The sequence below is a fragment of the Bos indicus x Bos taurus genome, chromosome 19, assembly GCF_003369695.1.
Source record: "Bos indicus x Bos taurus breed Angus x Brahman F1 hybrid chromosome 19, Bos_hybrid_MaternalHap_v2.0, whole genome shotgun sequence".
Taxonomy (NCBI): Eukaryota; Metazoa; Chordata; class Mammalia; order Artiodactyla; family Bovidae; genus Bos; species Bos indicus x Bos taurus.
The window spans coordinates 40271992-40293532 of record NC_040094.1 but is presented as its reverse complement, the minus strand read 5'-3'; the positions used below and the strand labels follow the sequence as shown (position 1 = coordinate 40293532).

At 58.2% G+C, this 21541-nt stretch overlaps 1 protein-coding gene across 1 annotated transcript in view; it reads left to right on the top strand.

Annotated features, from left to right (window-relative positions):
- The first annotated feature begins 923 nt into the window (after positions 1 to 923).
- SRCIN1 (SRC kinase signaling inhibitor 1) overlaps positions 924 to 21541 on the top strand; it is a 72048-nt gene continuing 51430 nt past the window's right edge. Inside the window, exons 1-2 of the mRNA XM_027516654.1 lie at positions 924 to 1093; positions 10323 to 10385. The gene's annotated coding sequence lies outside the window, so the exon portion shown is untranslated. The remainder of the gene's footprint in view (positions 1094 to 10322; positions 10386 to 21541) is intronic.

The window sequence follows — 21541 nt, the reverse complement described above, 5'->3', positions numbered from 1 at the left end:
GTAGGGCAGGGGTGGGGTAGAGCTGGCGCTTTGCAGCCTTTTTGGAGGTGACTACGATGTCGCCAAGGGAGGTGTGAGAAGGGGCAGGAGCTAGAGCGCCCTCTTTTGGGGTCCTACTTGGCAGATGGGCAGAGACTCCCCTCACTCACAGCGCCGGCCCCTGCAGTTTCAGCAGACGCCCGCAGGAGGGGCCGCAACCCGAGCTGGGGAGAGGGGGGTGGGAGGAGACAGCCCAGCAGGGGGCGCCGGGGGACTGGGCCCCCTTGGCCGAGCCAGGTCTAAGGAGGGGACGAGGGGAGCGTCCCGGGAGAGGAGGGTCCAGACTCTCTCTGCATAGGGAGCTGAGCTGCGGAGGTCACCTTGGCTGAAGAGTAACCCCTGGTCCCTCCCTGCCCCGTACCTCCCCCAATGTTTCTTCATCCCACGGCCCGCCAGGGTTTGGAGAACAAGTTCCCACACCCTCGAGATGCACCCCTCTCCTTCGAGGCCGGCTCCCGGCTTTAGGCAAAGTCTCTATCATGGCTTGAGGACTGCTCAGGGTATGAGAAGCAGGTGCAGCGGGGCGGGAGGCCTGAGCGCGCCCCGCATCCGCTGCCCGGCCACGAGCCGCGGGATCCAGCAGTGCAACTGGAGGGCGAGAGGCGCCGGCCCCCTCCCCTCCCGGCTCCCTGCCACCCCAGAGGCCCTTTGTACGTTCCAGCCATACGCGCGTGCCCGCGCCGCGCGCGCTCCCGGCCGCAGTGACACACCCGCACCGGCCCCCGCGCGCGCGCGCACACACACACACACATACACACTCGCTCTCGCACACTCGGTGACACGCCCGCGCGCGCGCGCGTACCCACACGCCCGGCCGCCGGCGCCCTCCCAGCTGGTCCACCCCGGCGGGGCCCGCGCCCCCGGCCCGCCCGCCTGGCACCGCGCCCCAGGGCTGGGGCCCAGCGAGGAGCCCGCGAGGCGGCGAGAGGGCAAGCGCCAGGCAGGCCGGCCCGGGGCCCCCGCCCCCCGCGCCCCCGCCCGATGGGGAACGCTCCGTCCCAAGGCATGTCCCTGTCTCTCTCCTTCCTAATGTGCCTCCATGCTTAAGTGGAAGGTATTTCTGTTTTCTTTGTGTGTTTTCCCCTCGGCCGGGGGCGGGGGCGGCGACCGGGCCGGGGAGGCGGTGGCCGGCGGGGCAACGGGTGCTCGGGTCGCAGGTGTGTGGGGGGCAGGGGACCGCGGCGCGCCGGGCTCGGGAGAAGGAAAGGGCGAGAAGAGTGCTGGGTCCAGAGAAGGGGTCCGGCATTGGCGAGGCTGGAGACCGGGTGGGGAGGGCCTCGTGAGGCCCGGGGAAGGGAGCCCCAGAGAGGTGGGGGGTTCAGTTTTAAAGAGGTTTGTGCGGGGCAGGGAAGGAAGGAGAGAAGAGAAAGGGGGATGGATGGTGAAGAGAGTGGGGGAGGGAGTGGTCCATCCGAGGTGGATGAAGAGGAGGATGCCGAGAGGCGAAGGGGATGGAGAAGTGGTGGGAGCATCAAGGGCCTCTCATTCCCCCAGGTCCCAGAATGGGGTGCACGCCCTTGGATGGTGGTGGTAGGCGCTTTGCGCCAGCCCCCCAGGGAAGGAAGGGGATGAATGTATTCTGGGATTGGCTGTGTTGCCAGGATACCAGCCTGTGTTCCCGCCCCTTTCCCCTTTCCTTCCCCCCCACACCTCCCCATCCTCCCGTCACCTCGAGGCCCTAGCCCTGGAGACCTGGGAGCCTAGGTAGCAAGGTAGCAGTTGCAGAAACTGGGGACCCGCTCCCCTCTCGACTGGCGGGTAGGGAGGGGCCACGAGAGGGAATGACTGGGGGAGGGGCCATGTGATCTTAAGTCCGGGTGAAGAGGCCAGAGGGCGAGAGAGGGCGCCCCCAGCTGGGGAGAGCGTCTAGGGTGAATGAGGAGGTAGGGACTGAGGGAAGCTGAGCGGCAGAGGGCGGGGCTGGGGAGGGGCCGCGCTAAGCCCCCCCTCCCCTCCCACGCACCCCCTTGCTACGTCAGAAGCTCCTGGGCCAGCTCCGAGTCCTGTCGGTGGGGGCAGCAGGATGCTGGTGGAAGCAGAGGGGGCCGGCCGGGTGCCTCCGCAGCTCGGCTGGCAGGGCCCGGCGGGGCGTGTGCGGCTGCTGGTGCAAGCCCCCCCGCCCCACCCCTCCCCATGCAGCCCTGGCAGTGCCTCCGGCGCTTTGCCCTGGCCTGGTGGGAGAGGACAGCGGAGGGCAGAGCCCGATCTCCCAGGGAGGAGGCCGGACCGAGGGACCCCGGGGGCCGAGGGGAGCCAGGTGAGCAAGAACAGGGAATGTGCGAGGAGATCCCAGACTGGCAGTCCCTTTTCTCCAATACTAGGGAACCAGCAGGTCTTGTAGCCCCCAACTTGAAGGGAAGTGGGTTCCTTGATGGAGCCTTACAGAAGATGTTCGAACTCCTGTTGTTTTGGGAGGGGAAAAACAGATGAGGGCTGGAAGAGGGGATAGGTAATCAGACTTCTAGGCTTGTGAGTCTGAATATTCATTGGTGTTGAGTTTGAGCACTTTGGGGTGGGGATAGGATGCCTTCTTTCCAACTCTGAATACCTTGGTCTGGGTGACCTTGAGCCAACTGCTTTGCTATCTAACTCCGTGCCTCAGTTTCTCATATTCCCTTCCCTACCCCTCTTGCTGTCTTAAAGAACTGATGAGGCGTTTGATGGAGACTGTCACTGTGAAAATGTGGGGCTCCATCATCACTGGTGGCAGCTGTGGTGGTGGTGGTTTCTGGCATGGTTGTGAGTGTGTACGAATGTAGGGGGCAGTTATGGTTTATGTGTGAGGTCTTCTGCTGGTTGGGGCCACTGTGGGCAAGTGTCAGGGTCCGGCATTCATACAGGAAGGAAGGCTCCAGGCAAGCTGGGAGTTGTTGAGGCAGAGACTTAACTGGTGGCCTAGTGTAGAAGCAAGGGATGAGGCATAAGGGGAGGGGGTTCCAAGAATAAGATTCCCCCTCCACCCAGACTGCCTGGCACCCAGGCACCGCTGGCAGCGAGTGCAAAGGCTTTGCCCTGGCTTCCTGCCACCGTGCCTTGGGGACAAGAGGGTCTTTGTCCAGTGCCCCCCCCCCCCACCCCAGCCCTGCTCCTTCCGCCCTTACCATGATGGCCAGTTCTCTGTGATGACCCTCAGGGCTGGGATGGAGATGCAAGTGTGCTCTGGAGATCTGGAGGAAGCAGCTGTGGTCTTCAGGCAGTGCTGAGTGGAGACCGGGAGCCCTCCTAGGGGAACGTCCCTGGGAATTGGGAGGCTTTTCCCCCCACCACCCCGCTCCATGCTTTCTGCTTGCCTCCTTGTCTCCTTGCCTAATGAGGAGGGGATGGTGTCTGGGGTCTTCATGGCCTGATTCCTGCTGGGAATCCAGGGTTCCAGGTCTCTTAAATATGTACAGGGTACAGAGTAGGGTGCTGTGATGCAAAGCCTCAGGTGATCTCTCTTTTCTGTCTGGCCAGGGACCCACCCTGGAAAAAAGGTTTAATTAGAACCATTGATTCCTTCTTTGGCTGTGGGCATTGATCTCACCGGTGTGGTCAGAGCTGGGGCTAATGGGGGCACGGCTGCCCAGTTCGAACAGGGAGGGGGCTGGGCTCTTGGAGGTATCACATCTGTTTTAGTCCCGTCTCCACTCCAGGTTAGGTCTTGGGGAAGGAAAGGAGACGGGGTTTTGACCTGAGGGAGCTGTGTTTGGAGTCCGAGGATCATCCGGAGTAGTGGGGCCAGGCTCTAGAAGGGAGGGGCTGCTCCATTGGAAGCGAGACAGTAGGCCCTTGAGGGGGCAGGCAGAGAGTTCAGGGATGGATCTGGAGCTTGCCATGAAAGCTTTGCTTTCGAGGAATCCCAAGCACTTATCTCCTCCAACCCCTGGCAAGGAGATCCCATTTCTTCCTTCGTTTGTGTCTTCAAGGTCCAGAGAGGGACAGAGACTGCCTCCGAGGCCCAGTGGGCCTGCATCTGGCTTCTGAGCCTGGCAGTCTGACCAAACAGCCCCTGACTAGGCACAGAGAGCCGAGGGTGAGACTCATGGCAGCCTCCCACTGGCCTCTGGGTTTGGTGGGATGTGGGGGACAGGTTGTGCCCCCCTAGGCCCTGGCTGCCTGTTGTGGGTGGGCTGGTGCAGGTGCAGGCTTCAATGAGCCACTCAGATGCTCTTTGAAGAATCCCTTGTTGGCTTCCTAGGGCCCATTCGAGCAAAGATAATAAAAATCTGGCCGTCAGCGGGTTTGAGGGCTGCATTTGCTTCCCCTTCTTTCATTCCCAGCTCTGAAAAGCGGAGATGAAGGCTTTGGATTTGGCTGGGAAGCTGCGCTTGCCTGCCCCGAGGGAGGGAGGGGAGGAGAGCGGAGGGAGGCAGAGAAGGGAGGACCGATTTCCTGGCAGCCGGGGGATTTGCTGGGGAGGTGGGCAGAGGGGCAGGGACGTGGTCCCAGACTCCCTCGGGCCTCTATGGGGCTCCCATGACCCTCAGCCTGGCTCCAGCCTTATCCTTCAGGTCTGGAGACTGGGAGCACCCCCTCAGCTCCACTGTTCCTACATTCACCGCTCTGCTTCTCAGGCTCTCCGCTTTCTTCCCCAGTCCCCTCCACCCCTCCATCTCTCCCACTCTGCCCTTCCTGGGCTCTCTCCTTTGTCTCCCTCACTCGACTCCTGAGTCTCCCTTTTTCTCCCCGTCTGCCCCCTCCGATCTGTCTGTCTGTCTTCTTTCCGTAGCATCTGTCCTGCTTTCTAGGACCGACTGGAAGGCTGAGAAGCCAAGTTGGTGGGGAGTGGGGGAAGGGAGCTGTAGCCACAGAAGGGATGGGCTTGAATGGACTATTATGGTCTGTCAGGTGTCATAGTTACCAGAGGCCAGGCGGAAGGGGGCTGCTGAGCACTTAGAGATGTGTGTGTGGTGAGGGCGCTGTCCCCCTCCCCGCACACAGCGGGCACCTTGCCCTGACATTGGGCTTTAGACACTCAACTTCTCTTGCCACCTACTGCCGTTTGGCTGACAGGAAATCAGTGCCTCGGCACCCTCTGGCCCCGTCACCCCTCTGGTCACCCACTGCCCCAGGCATCATTGCCACCCTGGCCCACGGTTCCCCCACACCCCCTACCCAGGCTCAGATGGGGAAGGGAGGTGGCCAAGGGAACCCTGTACAGACCCTGAGACCCCTGCACCATCCTGTAAGCCCCCCAGATGGAAAACAAGACTGTCATGGAAAGAGCACTGGGCTGAGTAAAGAGACCTTCTTAGGATCCTTCGTTAGCGCCCAAATGTCCGCGTGACCTTGAGCAAGTCCCTTCCTGGCAAGGGCCTCTTTCCTCACCTGTGAAATAAGGGGGCGGGCTGGGTCCTCTCCAAGGTCTCTTCTGTCTTTCCACTGATGTTGTGTCTCTCTTCTGGGTGATTTGCATATGCTTTGCATACATTAATGGTGCCTGCTCGAAGGGGGAGGGTGCCGCCCACAGGGACCAGAGTCCAACCCACCACTCAGATTCCCCTTGCCCATTGGCCCAGGCTGTCACTGCAGGAATCTCCCAGAGGGAAGGAAGCTGGGGTTGGGGGGGTGGGGGTGGGGGGGGGGTCTGAGAATTCCCTAGGGAGGTGGCTCCTGTGTTCCAGCCCTGGCTAGAGGCAGAATAGGGGGGTAGCCCTGGTGGAGGGGACCCCTGTCCTTGTCAGTCCTGCTCCAAAAAGTCCAAACAGGAAAGCCAAGTGGTGTGAATTCACTGCAGTTGCTTGTGGCTACCACTGGTTGTATGAAATCCCAGTGAGATGGGCAGAGGGGCTTGGAGGTCTCCGTCCTCTGTTCTCAGGGCCTAAGTACCCTCTACATGCCAGGAACTTAGCTAAGTGTAAGAGTCCCTCTCTCTGGCTTCAGCTGCCTCCCGCAGCCCAGGACAGGTCCGGCCATCTTATGCCCCTACTCACTTCTGCTCAGGCACCTGGGCTCTAGGTATATGTGGGTAGGAACTTGGACCTGAGAGATGGTCACCGAGACCAGGATCATTGCATATCGGGCGCTGCCCGGTCAGCACACTGCCTGACCTCACGGGCCTCCTCCCCTGCCACCTGCTAGGTGCTGTGTTTGGTACAGGCCAGTGTCCTGCATCTCAACCCTCAACCTGCCTCAGTTTCTTTCACCCATACCCTCATAATGCCATCACATGGGGCAATACTGGGGTAAAGGTTGGCAGCCTCAGAAACCAATACTGGGGTTTCTGAAGACAGGAGCAAAAATCACCTCTCCACCGCCACAGAGGACGGACCAGAGGAAATGCAGCAAGAGGGATCCAGGTTAGATTTAGTCTCGGGGAGGAACTGGCCCAGCAGGCAAATTAGTTTCTGACTACAGAATTGTTGTGAAGCTTAAGTGAAACAACAGATGAAAATTTCCAGCACAGTGCCTGTCACATAAGAAACAATAAATGGTATGGGGAGGGGATGGCTGTCTCTGAACGCAGTGGAGACCCTCCCCTAACCCAAGGTGCAGGAGTTTGCAGGGAATGAGAAGCTGGAAGGACAATTCCAAGAAGAGCTGTTTCTCCCACATTCAAGCTGCCACCGCAGCCCTCCTGCCCCTCGCACAGCGCACTGGGCTCAGGGCCCAGCTACCCTGGGACACTCTGCCCTCATCCTCTCTGCTGTAGGTGGGCAGACAGAGGGTTTGGAGGCTGGGAATCCTGTTCTTCTTCCCCTCCCCCTGTCTTTGCTCAGGACAGCTTGAGAAGAAACAGGCCCACGCTGCAGCAGGAGGAATCGAGGTTAGATGGGAAGGAAATCTCCCGGTGCATGAAGGGTGGCTGCTCTGAGGTGCTGCTTGTGCATCTTTCCCCTCAATGATAGGTGTATATGAATGCAAGTAGGCTAGTGTTGTAGCTAGGTGCAGCGGACTGGTTAATATGACCTTTGAGATGACCTTTGGGCTATTGTCAGGAGCTTGGTAGGTCCAGTTTAATCTCATGAGGCTGTGGTGGTTGGTAGAGTGCAGGGGGCCATGATGGAGAGGGGTTCAGAGCTGCTGGGAAGGAGAAGGGACAGGGGAGTCAGTCTTTGATCAGAGAGGTCAAGTGCACGGTAAAGAGCAAGCATTGGATGGTGCCAGCTCGCCTGCCTCCCTACTGCCGTGTGACATTGGGCAAGTTAGTTGCCTCCTCTGGTCTTCAGTGTCCCTGGTGTGAGAAAGAGGACAGAACTAGAAAATCTAAGATCCCTTCAAGATGTCACAGGTTCTACCCATCTCCTCTCTCCTGAGATAATACAGGCCTTGCCATACAGAGAGTGGGAAAAATACTTCCCAGCTCCAGATAAACCAGGAAAAATGGAGATTTGGCCCAAGAGAACACTGGTGCTTTCGTGTGCCTGCACATGTCTTACAAACAGTCCCTCCTGCTCCAAAGGCACACCTTGTCTAAATCTGTCCAATGGGCCCAGAGGATGGGTAAGGGAGAGGCTACAGGATTCAGCTAAGTCCATTTTCCTCCCACCCCAGAAAGGCTTTGCCACACTCCATTCCACCCAGAGACTATACTCCAGTCCATATTTTCTTCTGCGGAGGCACTTCCAGCTGGTGGCTCATCTCCCCCACAACCTTTTCCTGGTTCCTGGTAGCCTCAGCCACCTGGCCCAGTCGCTTGCATATCCTGGAGTGGAGTAGCGTTAAGATTGGGAAGGAGCTGGGTTTTTCACATGCCTGCCTGCCACACCTTGGCAAACATCATCATCCCAGCACCCTGACCTCTTTTCCACCCTGGCCACAGAGCATGCCGGAGACCTCAGACCCAGGGGCCCACATCGGAGGCGGGGGGTGCCCAGAGCCAGAGACCCCCATGTGGCAGCCCTAGCTGGAGATGTTTGTGCAAAGCCTAGGAGGCAGAGAGGGTGTGTGTCCTGCCTTCTTCCACCCCAGGGCGACTGATAATTGCAGGCACAGCAGGCATCTGTGGTGTTACCCCAGGCCCAGCATCTGCCTCATTGGGGAAAAATTAACGATCCCAGTTCACTGGGAAGGCATGCCACGGCTCACTGAAGCTCTTGCAGATGCATCCGGGCCTCTCTGCCTCCTCTCCTGGGCTGTCCCCATGCCAGTCCAGCCCCTCCCCGTGGTCAGGCTGGCCTGAATGAGTCCCTATTCTTGCCTCAGCCCCCTTCTGAGTTGGAAACTGGAACTCTGAGGAAAAGCCAGGGCTACCAGGACTGACAGTGACTCTCGCTTTGCTGCCCCTGACTTTTTAGACTCTCCCTAGTCTGCATGCTCAGGAGGATTTCTGGATGTTAAAAGAAGAGACCTTTGAGGGGCTTCCTGGAGCTTCTTCCATCATGGCGACTGGAAAGTAGGAAAGGGCTCCTGGAAAGCCAGAAGTCATTAAATGATGAAGCTTGGGAGATCCTGAACTCACTTCTGAACCCAACAGCTCATCCCCTTCCCCTGATCCCTGGTCCATCTGCAGCTGAAGGTTGGAGTTATCTGCCTCCCATTCCTAGAATGAGGCAGAAAGGGATGGAAACAAAGCCTTCTCTTCCCCTACTGTCCATGAAAGATAGTTTATATTGGAGCATGGGATGGAAGGAAGTTAGACTTTAGGCAGAACTTCCCAGATGGCACTGAATGGGAGACAGACAAATCCTAGGGGAGGTGGATGGGAAGCAGTTCAGATCTACAGTCAAGAGCTCAGGCTCTGGATTCAGACAGATCTGGGCTGGCATTCCAGCCCTGACACTCACTGTGTGTCTTGGGGCAAGTCACCTCACCTCTCTGAAGTTCAGTTTCCCCATCTGTAAATTGGGGCTGATCACGGTGGTTTCCTCACAGGGTGGGTACCAGGATTAAATGAGGTAATTTAGGCGGAGTTCCTGGCACATTGTGAACTTTCAGTAAATAGTAATCTTTGTCCTCCTCCTCTTTACTGTCCAACTGAGAGTGAAAAATGGGTGGCTGTTCCCCCAGGAAGAAGGGGCATATATGAGAAAGTCTCTTTAATCTTACTTAAAACCCAGATTCTCACCTCAGCCTGTTTGGGGTTGGGCCCCTGGAGCTGCCACTTAAGGCTAGTGGTGAGGAGGGAGCTAGGGCTCTTGAGACTTCGTGCCCCCAACTGGTGCCCCTCTGTGCCCCACCCCTAACCCCACTGCCTGTCCAGGAAGCCCTCTGGGGTTAGATATGTTAGTGAACATTTTTGATTTCTTCACCCAGTCAAGGTCCCAACATCTGGGTACAACAGTTGCTTCTCCCCAGGGTGCCTGCATCTTGGGTAATCAGTGGGAAAATTGGAACCATGAGATTGGCAGGGGGCTCTGAGGATGCTTGCAGCCAGACGTGATGTGGGTGTGGATGGGTCTGAACCAGCCCAGTGAGAACTGGGCCCAAGAGGATGCCCAGGCCACAGTGTCTCCAGGCAGGCAGGTCGTAGTGCTGCGCACCCCCAGATGCAAGGCAGAAGACGGGCAGCGCGGCCTGGGGGGCGGCAGTACAGTTAGAAGGGCTTCCTGAGAGTGCGAGAGCGAGAGGGAGGCAGCGGGATGCATAGCTGAGAGGGGCCCTGCTCTGGCAGGCTGAGGATTGGGCGAGCGTGGAAGCAGGAGCTGGCCACAGGGCTTTGGGCGATATGGGCAGGGGTGCCATTTTCCGACATGGTCCCCATCACAGCGAGTGTGCGTGTGCGCTTGTCGGGTGTGAAGAACCGCTGCTTCCTCTGTTGCAGACAGAGGAGGGGGCCCTCCTCAAGGTTAGGGGATGAGTGGAGCCGATGGGGGTCTCTTGGGCTGGGAGGGGGTTTCAGCAGAGCAATGAAGGGAGGCCCTCGGACTCTGAACCCACCAACCTTCCGGAATGGGGTGGCCTTGGCTGGGGGAGGCAGATGGGCCCTCCAAGGTGCTCTCATCTGGGGTCTTGTGTGGGCCCCCAGTAAAGTGGCTGTCCCTATTTCTGGGAGGAGAACCAGGCCTGGCTTGTTGGCTGTCTGTCCTGGGGACCCCACTCTGAGGAACCCCATGTTTTTTGTGTTGTCCTGCTGTCTGTCTCCTGTCTGTCTCCCACCAATGTTTCTGTCCCTTCAGCCCCGGCTCTTGACCCAGCACCCCATCTCTGTCCTGCCTGCCCCCCAGCCCTCAGGGACCCCCAAAGGGGCAGCTCCGAAGGCTCTTCCTTGCTCTGTCCCAGTCCCCGCCTGCCCCCCTGGCCAAGGCCCCTGCCCGGCCGGCCCATCCCAATGTGGGAGCTCCGCCCCGCCCCATCCGTTCTCCAGCTCCTGTCCTCCGGCTCTGGGCCTTCGTTCACACTCTCCTTTCCTGTCCCTCGCCCAGGGCTCCAGCGTGCAGCGGGAGGGAAGGCTCCAGGACTCTGCTCCCTCTGTTTAAAGTCTCCAGGTTGGTAAGCCAGGAGGGGGGCCTCTCCCTACCATCCTGCCTCCCACCGCTCCCTGGCAAAATGGGGGAGGGGGCTATCCCTGGTGGGCCCAGGCCTTTGCTTGGGGAGAGGGCAGCAGAGACTTGACTCTGGGGAGGGCACCTTGCCTGGCAGAGAATGTGTCCGTGTGTGCACGTGTGTGCATGTGAGTTAGTATGTGCGAGCAAACACGTGTGCATGTATATGTGTGTGCTGGCTGCAAAGCTCTGTGTAGTGGGGGCTGGGAAGGGGGAGGAGGAGGAACCCTCTGTCAAGGGAACTGGAGACCTGGGGGGAGGGGTCAGGAGCAAGGGGCCTTTTTTATGGGGGAGAGCCCATGTTCCAGCATCAGCCAGTGGAGGGGGATCAGAGAAGATGGGACCATGTCGACCTCAGTACAGCTTTGTTGCGTTTATAGGTACTTGTAAATCTGTGATTTCATTTCATTTATTTAATCGTTTATTCATTTATCCATCCATTCCTTCAGTCAATACGGACTTATTGAACCCCTTCTCTGTGCCAGGCACTGGGCTAGGCTCAGAGGCCAACAGTGACAAGACAGCGAAGGTTCTTCTGTTGCTTAAGTGGTGTGGGGATACGGGTTAAGGGGTTGGCAGAGTTCACTGGCTGTGGGGCCTGAGGCTGTGGCCTGGCCAGCTGACTCCAAAGGGCAGTGGCCCACTGTCCACCGATGCCCATCCGCCCCTGCTCCCCCTGCTGGTGGCTGCTCCTCACTGCATGTCTCTGTTGAGCATCCCAATGGCACTCCTCTCATAGCGTGTTCCTGCCAAGCAGGCAGTGACTGGACATCCCAATCCATGCAACCTGGGGACTGTGAGCAGCATTGTTGGGCCAGAGCAGAGGCCACTTTAGAGGGCCTCTGGGAGCCCACCTCCACTTCTGTGCCCGGGACCAGCAGCCTAGGGCACTGGACTTGAGAGTCAGCCTGATCTGGGTTCAAATGCTCACTTAAGCCATGTCTGAGCTGCTGGCCTTGGACAAGCCACTTTCCCTCTCTGAGCCTCATTGTCTTTGCCTATAAAATGGCAGGCTTGTTGAGAAGAGTATAGGAAAAGCAGCAGCCGGACCAGAGCCTGGCCCGTAGCAGGGGCTGCCCCATTGTGGTTCCCTTTCTGCACCTCCCCCAGCCCCTCCCTGGGGTGGGGCAGCTCCAGCCGGGTACTGTCTGAGTGCTGCCCCTGTCTCACCTTGAAGAGGGGTTGCAGAGTCCCTGTCTTGGCTGTTTGCAGGCTCCGTGTCCCCCAGCCCTTCTCCACTCTCTGAAGGATGCTTCGGCCCCAGTCCGGGCAGGCAGATGGGGCAGGCAGCCCTCCTTGCCACTGTGGCTGCCGCCGCCTTGATGGCTTTTTAATAACTTTGCTCGGAGACAATCTGCAGAGCCTCGTTTGTCTGCCTCTTAATTAAAATTACCGTTTTCCTAAAAGAGCAACGATGCTGCTCCCCTCCCTCCCCTATCAGTGGCTGCTGCCAGGAGAAGGCAGAAGTGACTTGAAATTGCTGCCTTTCCCCTCGGCCCCTGTCCTGGTCACAAAAGCCACCACCCACCCTGCCCCACTTCTCGACACAAACAGGTGGGCCAAGGCTGAGTGTCAGGAACTAGGAAAGGAGGAAAGAGTGAATGTCTTCCTCTTTCACTTACACTCTTCCAGAATACTCCCAGAGACAGGGAGCTCAGTCCCTCTCAAGACTTACTTTCTACATCTGTAAAGAACCAGAGCAACCCCTGTCCGGCTGTACCACCCAGAGTGGAATAACATGTGGGGAGGGGGGTTTAAAATGTGCTGTGAAGGGTTATTAGATTGTTTGTGGTGGGGCAGGCGTCATCTGGGGCCAGAGGCCTCCCTGGAAGTGGGCCCTGTGGGGTCAGCTCCTCTGCCTACTCTAGTTAGAAGGTACATCCACATTCCCTCCGTGATTCAGCGAGAGCAAGGGAGTGCAGGGCTGGAAAGGTATGGGGGGTTCGTTTAGTCATTACTGAGTTTGGGGGGGAAAGTGTTCCTGGTAATAATAAAAATACAAATGACTAATATTTACTGAATTTTGCTCAAAACTGTATGAGCCATATGCTGGATCAAGCCCTGTACCTGTGTCCCTTCATTTCACCCTCATAGCTGTCACATGAGCTCCATGCTGTAATCTCTATTTCACAAAGGTGGTGACAGACCAGAGAGCTTAAGTAACATGCCCAAGGTCACACAGATGATCCACCGTGGTAACTGCAGCCTACTCCCCCTCCTGCCGTTGTACCTTCCACCTGAAGTCTTCCTGAAGTCTAGCCTCTGTCCCTCATGCTGCATGTAGAGGGCTGTGCCTTTGCTTCACTCTCTGCACCCCTGCAAGCACGGTTCCCTGTGATTCAAGCCACTGGAATCCGCTTCCCTCCCCCTACCGCATTCCTGGGTCCACCCCTGGGGGAGTCTCGGGGCAGGGGGGCTTCCTGACCCTGAAGTCAGGGGTCAGAAGTGGATTGGAGGTTAGAGAATTCTCATGTGCATACCTCCTTTCGGTTCTAGCCAGAGTCCTTTTCCACTCTGGTGAGGGTGGGCTGCGTGGGGCCAGGGAAGAGACCCAGTGATGAGGCTGGGGCGGCAGATGCTGCTTGTGAGGCGAGGGGCCGCGGTCGTACGTCATAGCTCCACCAGCAGGACCCACCTGGGAAACGGTCTGGAGGAGCGGGAGGCGCTGCAGCCAGGCGGAAATCCAGCACTAGGAAGGACCCCTTGAGATGCCTCTGTTTCCATCAGCTCCCAGTGGGCCTCGCCTTTCCCTCTGTGACCCTCTGCTCCTGCGCCTCCTCTTCCAGGAAGGCCCTGCCTTTGTCACCTCCCACCTCTGCTCCTCCCTGAAGTGTCCCTCCGTGACCACCTCCAGGCTTGCCCCTCTGAGCACTACAAGATGTTTGGTGCCTTAAATGTAATGAGCTTTCTGTTTCTGGAGGTATCCAAGTCCCGGCTGGGTGGCGTTCCTGCAATAGGGAGGACTTGCAGTTTGGTGTCGGCCCTCTGAGTTCACATTCGCTCCTGGGGCAGCAAACCCAGTTCTTTCAGGGGCTGGAAATGAGTGAAGCCGTGGATGAGGACCATAGAGAAGCGTGCTTATGTTCCTTAAAGGCATTAAAAATCAAAGAAACAAAACAAAACACTACCAGCCAAACAAAATGCCTACACCCCAGGGTGGCCAGGACCCATGCCTAGACCCAGTATGGTCTTTGCTAAACTGCGATTCACTTACCTTGGCATCTTCATGTTGCCCAGCGCACAGTAGGTGTGTACGCATTGTTTGTTGAGTGAATACATGATCACCTGTGCATCAGCCACTGTGCTAGATACTCTGTATGTTTATTTCTTCCCCTCTGCTCAAGGTGGGCATTGTTTTCCCCGTTAGAGAAACTGATCTCCAGTGAAGTAAAATAACTTGTTCAATGTTACACTTAAGGGAAGGGGCATTTTTTGATTTGAACCTTGGCGTGCTGTGTCCTTCCTCGACACACCTGTGTGTGACCCAGAGCACGTGCATTCCATACCTAACCTGGCTAACAGGGAGCTCTGGAGTGGCTAGTGGCCACCTGGTTGACATGCGCTGCACACCTCTGGGGAGGTAGGGTTGAAGGAAGTGAGGGCTGCAGAGGCGAGGAGGGAGCAGATACCCCTCACCCCAGTAAACCCTTCCTCCCTCAGCTTCCGGTCCCAGCCCAGCAGCCTGGGGATGGTGGCGTGGTGACAGGTGCCGAGCTGCAGAGATGACAGTACTGCTGATTCCCCCATAATTACTGTCTGATGAGATGCCAGAATTAGCCACCGTGCGAGCATGGCATGCAGATACGGGGCAGAGTGCTGGGAAGCAGCGGGGGGTGAGGGAGCCTCTCCTTCCAATCCAGGGCCCTCTGGCAGTAGGGCAGAGTCTGGGGAGGAGGAAGTAGGTTAACAAGAAGGAAGCACTGTGTGGTTAACATGATTCAGATGTTATCGTGTGGGCTGTGGTTTTCCAGTCCTTAGAGTGGTTGGACACACCCCTGTAATGCCTGGCTGCTGGATAGGGTATCAAGGGCCTCAGGCCACTAACCAGAGAATTATGGGCAGAGCAGGCTGCCCACTCAAACTCCTGGGCAAAGGCTTTGGTGTTTGGAGCTGGGATATGCCTGGCTGGGCTGACAGGGCCATAGTTGCTAGGAAGAGGCTAAGACCCTGAGCAGACTCCTGGAACCACATTGATGAGGCCAGGCATCAGAAGGCAGAGGGAAGTGCTTCGATGGAGCCAGCAGGTTGTACTCACTTTGCCAGGAATCATTCATCCCCGGCAGGAAGAGTCAAGTTGGCCCTGAGGCTCGAGGTCAGGGGAGGCCTGAAAGTTAGGAGCAGGGGATAAGGAAGGTCCTCTTGGTCCCAGAGCAGGGCTGTGTCTGCCCTGGCATTGATTCTCCTGGCACACAGGCTGGGGGCAGGAGGAGGGCTGGTGAGTGCAGACACAGTGGGGTCACCTGGGCTGCTCAGACCTCGTCTGGACAATTGGAGCCGTTCTGAAGGCCACCAGATAACAGGAGTAGTGACAACATGAGGCTGACCCAGCAGACGGCAGTGCAGGTAGCCCAGGGCTGAAGCCAGCCCACAGACGGAGGGACTTGAGGTGTCGGGCTGAGGGAGAAGATTTGGGTTCAGGAGCCTTCATTCTGGCCCCAAGGGAGAAGTCATGACCCACCCCCGGTCCCTCTGAAGGCCGTGGGCACAGACTCTGGCTCACTTTAAGGAAGGAGGGGTCCCACAAGGTATCTGGTGCCTTAGACATAATGAGGTCTCTGTTTCTGGAGGTATCCAAGTCCCGGCTGGATTGCATTCCTGAAATATGGAGGACTTGCAGTTTGGTGTTGGCACAGCCTGTGGCAGGGGCTGGGGGGGTGTGTCTGCACCAAATTGAGGTATGGGGGAGGGCTGTGGAAAAGTGGAACCTCCTTCCCATCCTGGGCTTCAGGGGCCCTGGGGCTGTCCTGCTCCCTGCCCCTCATCCTCTTTCAGCCCTGTCCTGGGGAAGGGTTCATGCTCTTCTGCTGTGTGGTCTCCCCAGAAAGGATGGTGTTGAGGGTCTCTGTGCTTCACTAGGGAGGGTGCTGTTCGAGTCCTCCTTCTTAGGAAGCTAGACAGACTGAGGGGATATAAGGAGTTCTGGCCCAGGGGCTGAGACAAAGACTCAGGGATGAATCAGCAGGGCATCGAGGAGGGAAGGGGGATCCCGGCTGAGAACCCCACTGTCGAGACCAGGGCTTCTCCATTTACCAGCTCTGACCGTGGGCAAGTCACCCCTTCCTGAGTCTCTGCTTTCTCGTCTGTAAAATCGGGGAGAGCAACCTCACAAGGTGTGTCTGAGCACTGAATGAAGAGTGGCTATCAGAGCCCCTTGGGGACCGCCCTGAGTGTATGCCGGTGGGAGGCTGGGTATCAGGAGTGCTGTCTTTCACGGTTGGTCCGTTTCCCCCAGAGCACCCAGCAAGCCTGGTGCTGAGTTCACATCTCGTCACTCCACACGGATGGGTGGATTTAACTGAGATGGGAGGTTGGAGTTTTCGAGTCTTTTGCAGATGGAAGGCGAGACCGTGCATTTCTTCCCTGCCTTCCAGCTCATGCGCCACCTTCCCAGATGCTGCTCTGGTGGACAGTTCAGTCTAGACACCAGGGAGAACTGAAAGATGCCCCTGGAATCTGAGCAGGCCTCCAGGTCAGTGAGGACCCAGCAGGCAGGCAGGAAACCCTGAGTCTCCTCCTGCCTTCTCAGGCTCCGCCTCTTCCATCCTCCAGAGTCTTTCCGGTACTAACCTCAGCGTCCCTGGGGAGGGAACCTGATGGGATGCACACTTGCTGTTTGTTCTCAGTGGGCCTTCAGGGCAGCAGAGTAACTACCTTGTGAGGTGAGGGCTGAAACTCGCAGTCCTGTCCTTCGCGCTCCGGCAGCAGGTGGAAGTGGGTCCAAGGCCCGCCAGCTCCTTGCAGGAGGCTGAGAACCTGTAGAGGGAGACAGGGCTGGGCGTGCCAGGTCTGGAAGCGGCCTCTCGGTCCTTGGCATTGCCTGGCTGGGTAAACACTGGTGAGAGTGGAGTGGCTTTTATGTCAAGACGAAATGTAAACGCTTTCAGAGACCCTGAACTTGGCAATGCAAGAGAAGGGCCATGGAAATCGCGTCTCTGGGAAAGGGTAGCTGGATTCAGGATGGCAAATGGGGTTCCCAGTGTCTCTCAGTCCGAACTGGAGATGCCTCAGACTAACACCCGAGGGAGCTCCCACGTGCAGTGAATCTGTCAGGGGATGGTAAATGTACACGATGTGTGTGCGGGCACCGTGCCCTGTCTGCCTGCATGGCATCCAAGATGGCACAGTGGTGGGTCAGGGTGGCGGCTCTGTGGTGACCCAGAACTGGCTGGGCCCAGGCGTGCCCTTCTGTGTGTGGATGCCTGTGGTGGGTGCAGGGGAGCCCCTGGTGACTGGGCACGTGTCTGTGAGCCTGTGCTGGGCATGTCGGCCTGCACCACGGGGCACAGGCATTGACAAGTGGAAGCGTGACCTGTGGTTGGAGACTGCAGACACCAGGACCCCGTTGTCCTGGTGGCTGAGGGAGCTGTCTGGATGCTGGGGTGTGGGGCTGGGAACAGCTCCCCGAGAGAACCTGACCCCACAAATGGCGATGTCTCAGAGGAGGATGTAGAAGGATCCAGCCGGGCTGGGGCTCCTGTCCAACATTTGTGAGACCCTCGAGGAAGCCTGGGTGTTGATGACACTTCCCTCTGGGGAGCTGGGGTGTATGGTGGGGCTTCCACTCCCTTGCCTCCAACAGATTGGGGTCCCTCTTCCTGGGAACAGGATGCCTCCCTCTGGGCTTGCTTTCAGCCCGAGGCAGCTTCAGGGCTGTGGTAAAGGTCCCCTCACCCACACCCGCTGCCCAGGCCTTAGCACCCCGAGGTTCGAGTTCCCCTGCAGGGGATGGAGGGTGCTCTGGCAGCCTCCCCAGAGCAGTGGCAGAGCTGGAGCACAGGCGTCTGCTTTCCCGCCTCCCCCCACCTCCCTCCCTTCCTCCCTGCCTGTGTTCCTCTCCGCTGCCTCTCCAAGGAGATGTGGGGCTGACAGGACACCTTCCCTGGGCGCGTGATGGTGGTGGAGACGCCAGGCAGGAGTTAGCTTGTTAGCGCGGGCTGTGTGGGCACACACCAGGGCTGTTCCCAGCTTCTCCAGCGAGGGCTTCAGACTAGGGGTGACGTGCTCCCCTCTGCATCCCCGCCCCCGCCCTTCCTGGGGAAACCAATTAGCCAGATCTTCATCAGCTAAAAATGCAACCCCCTACCATCCTGGTTGTGATAATGACTGTGGAGTGAAAGGAAATCACGGGATCGGGCAGATCAGGAAGGGCCTGTCCCCCGCCCGCACCCTGGCCGATGCCTTTGTGCAGTGTACAACCTGCACACCCGTCTGAGTGTTAACAGTTTTTTAAAAAAACAAAAACAAATGAAATGACTGAGGCTCCAAGAGGCTGCTAACATTCTGAAGGTTACACAGCCAGACAGTGGCAGAGCTGGTTTGAACAGAGCTCTTTCTCCTCCAAGTCGAGGGATTTTTGGTCATGCCATAGCTTCACCTGCAGTGGGGGAGGGTTGCATATGTGAAATTCTGAGCAGGAGGCTGGCTTGTCAGCTCTTTCGCCAGGAGGGGGTCTTGTCTGAGGAGTATGATTCAGGTGCCACATGGGGACCCTGGTTTCTGTGCAGTGAGCAGCTGCTGGGCCGGGATGGGCACCTGAGGGGTGGCTGGACTGTGCCCCATGGCCTTTCTCTCTCTGGGGCCTGGGGTGCCATGGCGTTTTCCTCCTTGCTGCTGATTTCTCCTAAGGAGCTTGTTAGTCTTGCCCTCCTGGGGTCTGGGGCCTGGAGAAGGGATCCCCTGGCCATTGCTTTCTGGGAAGTGGCAGAGAGGGGTGGGAAAGTCCTTGTCCCTGGGGGCCAGGATGCTCAGGTTCCATTCCTGCTCTGCTTCCAGCTCCTGTGTGACTCAGGTTCATTCTTGGTGCCTCGGTTTCCTTCCCTGTGAGAGGCATTTGGCTGGAGTGAAGGCAGGCGCAGGCAGGGCTTAGCTGAACAGTCTGGAGACATCACTCTGCTTTGCTAAGAGAGAAGAGCCGTCACCTCGCCAGGGAGAGGGCTGTCCTACAGTTGTGGGGAGTCATGGAGAGAGGGCAGCAGGTCGAAGGGGACAAGGACTCCACAGCCACGCAGAGCCAGGGCACTGGCAGAGATGGCACTGAGGCCAAGCCTGGCATCTTTGACTGTCCCCAGGCACCCCCTACTCCTAAGGTGGCCTGTGAGTCTCTTCACCCCACCTAATTCTGTCCTGTAAGACCACCCAGTCTGGGTAGGGGAGGGGGTGCCTCTGCCTTCAAGGAGGCCCCAGTCTAAGGGGGAGACGAGGGCCTTGCCCTGAGGGAGCTTCTAATCCAAAGAGGTAAATGGGGGCCCTATCTAGTGCCCCCAAAGAGGAGGCCCAGGTCTTGGCCAGTCTAAGGGGAGACAAAGCTCTGTCCTAGGCGAGCCCCTAGTCTGATGGGGGAGACAGGGGCCCTGCTCTGGGGTGTCCCCAGTCTAAGAGGGGGACACAAAGGCTCTCAGTCTGAGGGAGGAGGCATGGGCCCTGCCCTGCGATGTGCCCAGTTGGAGGGAAGAAGCCCTGCCCTGCGGCGCTCCTGGTCTGAGCAAATGGACAGGGTCACAGGACAGAGTCAGCCTGTGGAAGGGTGGGAGGGAAGAGTTGGCTCAGGGAGCCTCTGGCTGGGGCAGTGCCCACCCCACCCCCAGGGAGTCCGACACCCTCTCTCTCTCAGATGCCCTCTCCCTGGGGAAAGTTCCAGAAGCCCTGCTGGGAGCAGCCAAGACCCAGGCAGGTGAGCTTTCCCTTCCCCAGGCCTGACAGGTCCTTTAATTAGATTCCGACTCGTTTACCAACTAAGTGGCCTTCGGTGGGTTTTAAATCTGTGCAAATTGGTTCGTGTTTTTCTGCCTGCATGAAGCTGTGACTGACGGTGCCCTACACCCGCCCCTGCCTCCTGGCTCCCTCCCGGGCAGACTCTATGGTCCCACCCCGCTACCCCCTAGACTCTAGATGCCCAGCTTCCCTCGGGGCTGGGGAGCGGGAGAGCAGGGTTCCCTGAGCAAGGGGTTAAAATAGTCCAGGGGGTTCACAGTCCTCTTCCTCCTCTCCCCCCAGCCCGGGGAAGGGAGTCCACATAGTTAACTCACTCAGCCTCCCCTGTCCTTGGTTTCCCTGCTGTACTGCCCAGAGAATCGACCCAACCTAGGCCCTTCTCCACGGTGGCTCTGTAGGTCAGTGCTGGGGGGTGGGGAGGGGGCATCTGTGTCTCCAGCCAAGGACCATCCTGCCTCGGATACCCTCTCGCCTTGCACCCGTCCCCCAGCACTGCCCTGCCTTGGGGAATTGGTCCATCGTGGGGCTGGTCTCCACCTGGCCTCTTCCCACTTCTGTGTCTTCCTTCCCAACACCTCAGGAACAAGGGAACCGCCTTCCCTGGGGGCCCAGCGATGACAGCTTGCCTGGCCTTGCCCCCGTGCTCCCGGGTCCCAGGGAGTCACCTTTATTGTCTGACCATCGCCCGCATGCTCTTAAGCCCTCTCCCTTTCCTCCCAGGCCTCTCTGCCATGGGATCCCCTCCCTTTTCTTTGTCATCCCTCCTGGCCCAGGCAGAGTCTCCTGAGGAGGCCTGACCTTCAGGGGAGTGGGGCTGGGTTGGTGGGGAATGGGGGAACACGGCGGGGGCAGGTGTGAGGGTTCATGCCAGGAGCTGCACGTGAAGCCCTGTCCTTAATCCTCTCCCCCTGATGCCTGTTCCTCCCTCCACCCGCCCCCACCTCCGAGGCTCTGGTTGGAGTGACGGGGAGACTCAACAGGGTGCTGGGCATTAGCAATTTGGGGGGATATTACATAGGAATGTTTACAGAAAGGCAATTGCCCGGAAAATGACTTTGGTTGCTGTGGTATGGGGCGGAAAAGATGGTTTTAGAAAACAGACACAGATGGGCTTCTGCTCCAAGGACCCACAGACAGACAGCTGACTGAGGGTCGTGGGCACACAGGGGGCCAGAGCCAGGGGCGCCTGGAGACTGAGGGGTCAGCTTCTTCACCAAGGAAGGGGTGGGAAGGGATGATCCCTTCACCTCACCCAGGTTCTTGAAGCCTCTGCCAAGCTTGACCTTTGTCCTTTGTCCTCTGGCCTCTGACCTCCCAGCACAGTGCGCTTCCTGACTGCGCAGCCAGCCACTCAGCAGGATGGAATTGTCAGGCACAATCGATGGTGGCAGTTGCCTCAGGGCTCCTCCTGGGTGACTTGGGCTCCTCTTGCTTTGGCTGAAGATGGTGGGACTTGTGCTGCACGTATTCAAGTGTGTGTGTGTACGCGGACGGGGCACTTTGGGGTCTGAGCCAGGCCTTCCACCTTTCTGGCAATCTCCATGCACCACCCCCACCCCCTTCCCCACTGCTTGCCCTGCCTGGCGACCTCACTGGGATCTAGTCCCAGGCCCTCTGGACTCCCTGAGCTGGTGCCCAGGCCACAGTTGGGGTCACGCTTGTGAGACCTCAGGTCCCCACGGGAGGGGACTTGTCCAGCCCTCCCAATCTCTGGGGAGAAGGACCCAGAGACCTAAACTCTGGTCCTCCCAGCAGGGGCCCCAGTGAGACCCTTCTCTTTTCTGTAGCTCCTGGCTTTGTTCTTCCCTCTATTTCCTCCCCTTCCTCTTTCTTCTTCCCTCTCCCTCCCCCTCCCCTTCTCCACACTCTCTTCCTCTGAAGATGATGTCATGTGTAAATGTTGCCCAGTGGCAGCCAGAGGACAGAGCGATGGTGACATCTGGGGTAAAGATGCAAGGTGGGGAGGGGCTGGATGGCTTATGAGACAGTGTCACTGAAACCTTGGGATCTTAATTCTCATCATGAGTTACAGTGATCTCATGTGAAAGAATGCAGTGAGGATAAAAATAAATTGGGCTCATAAATAAACGTGGAATTTGGAATTGGTGGAGCAAATAACAATGTCGCTCTCTTCCCAAGCACCTGCGCCTTTATCCGCAGCTGGCCAC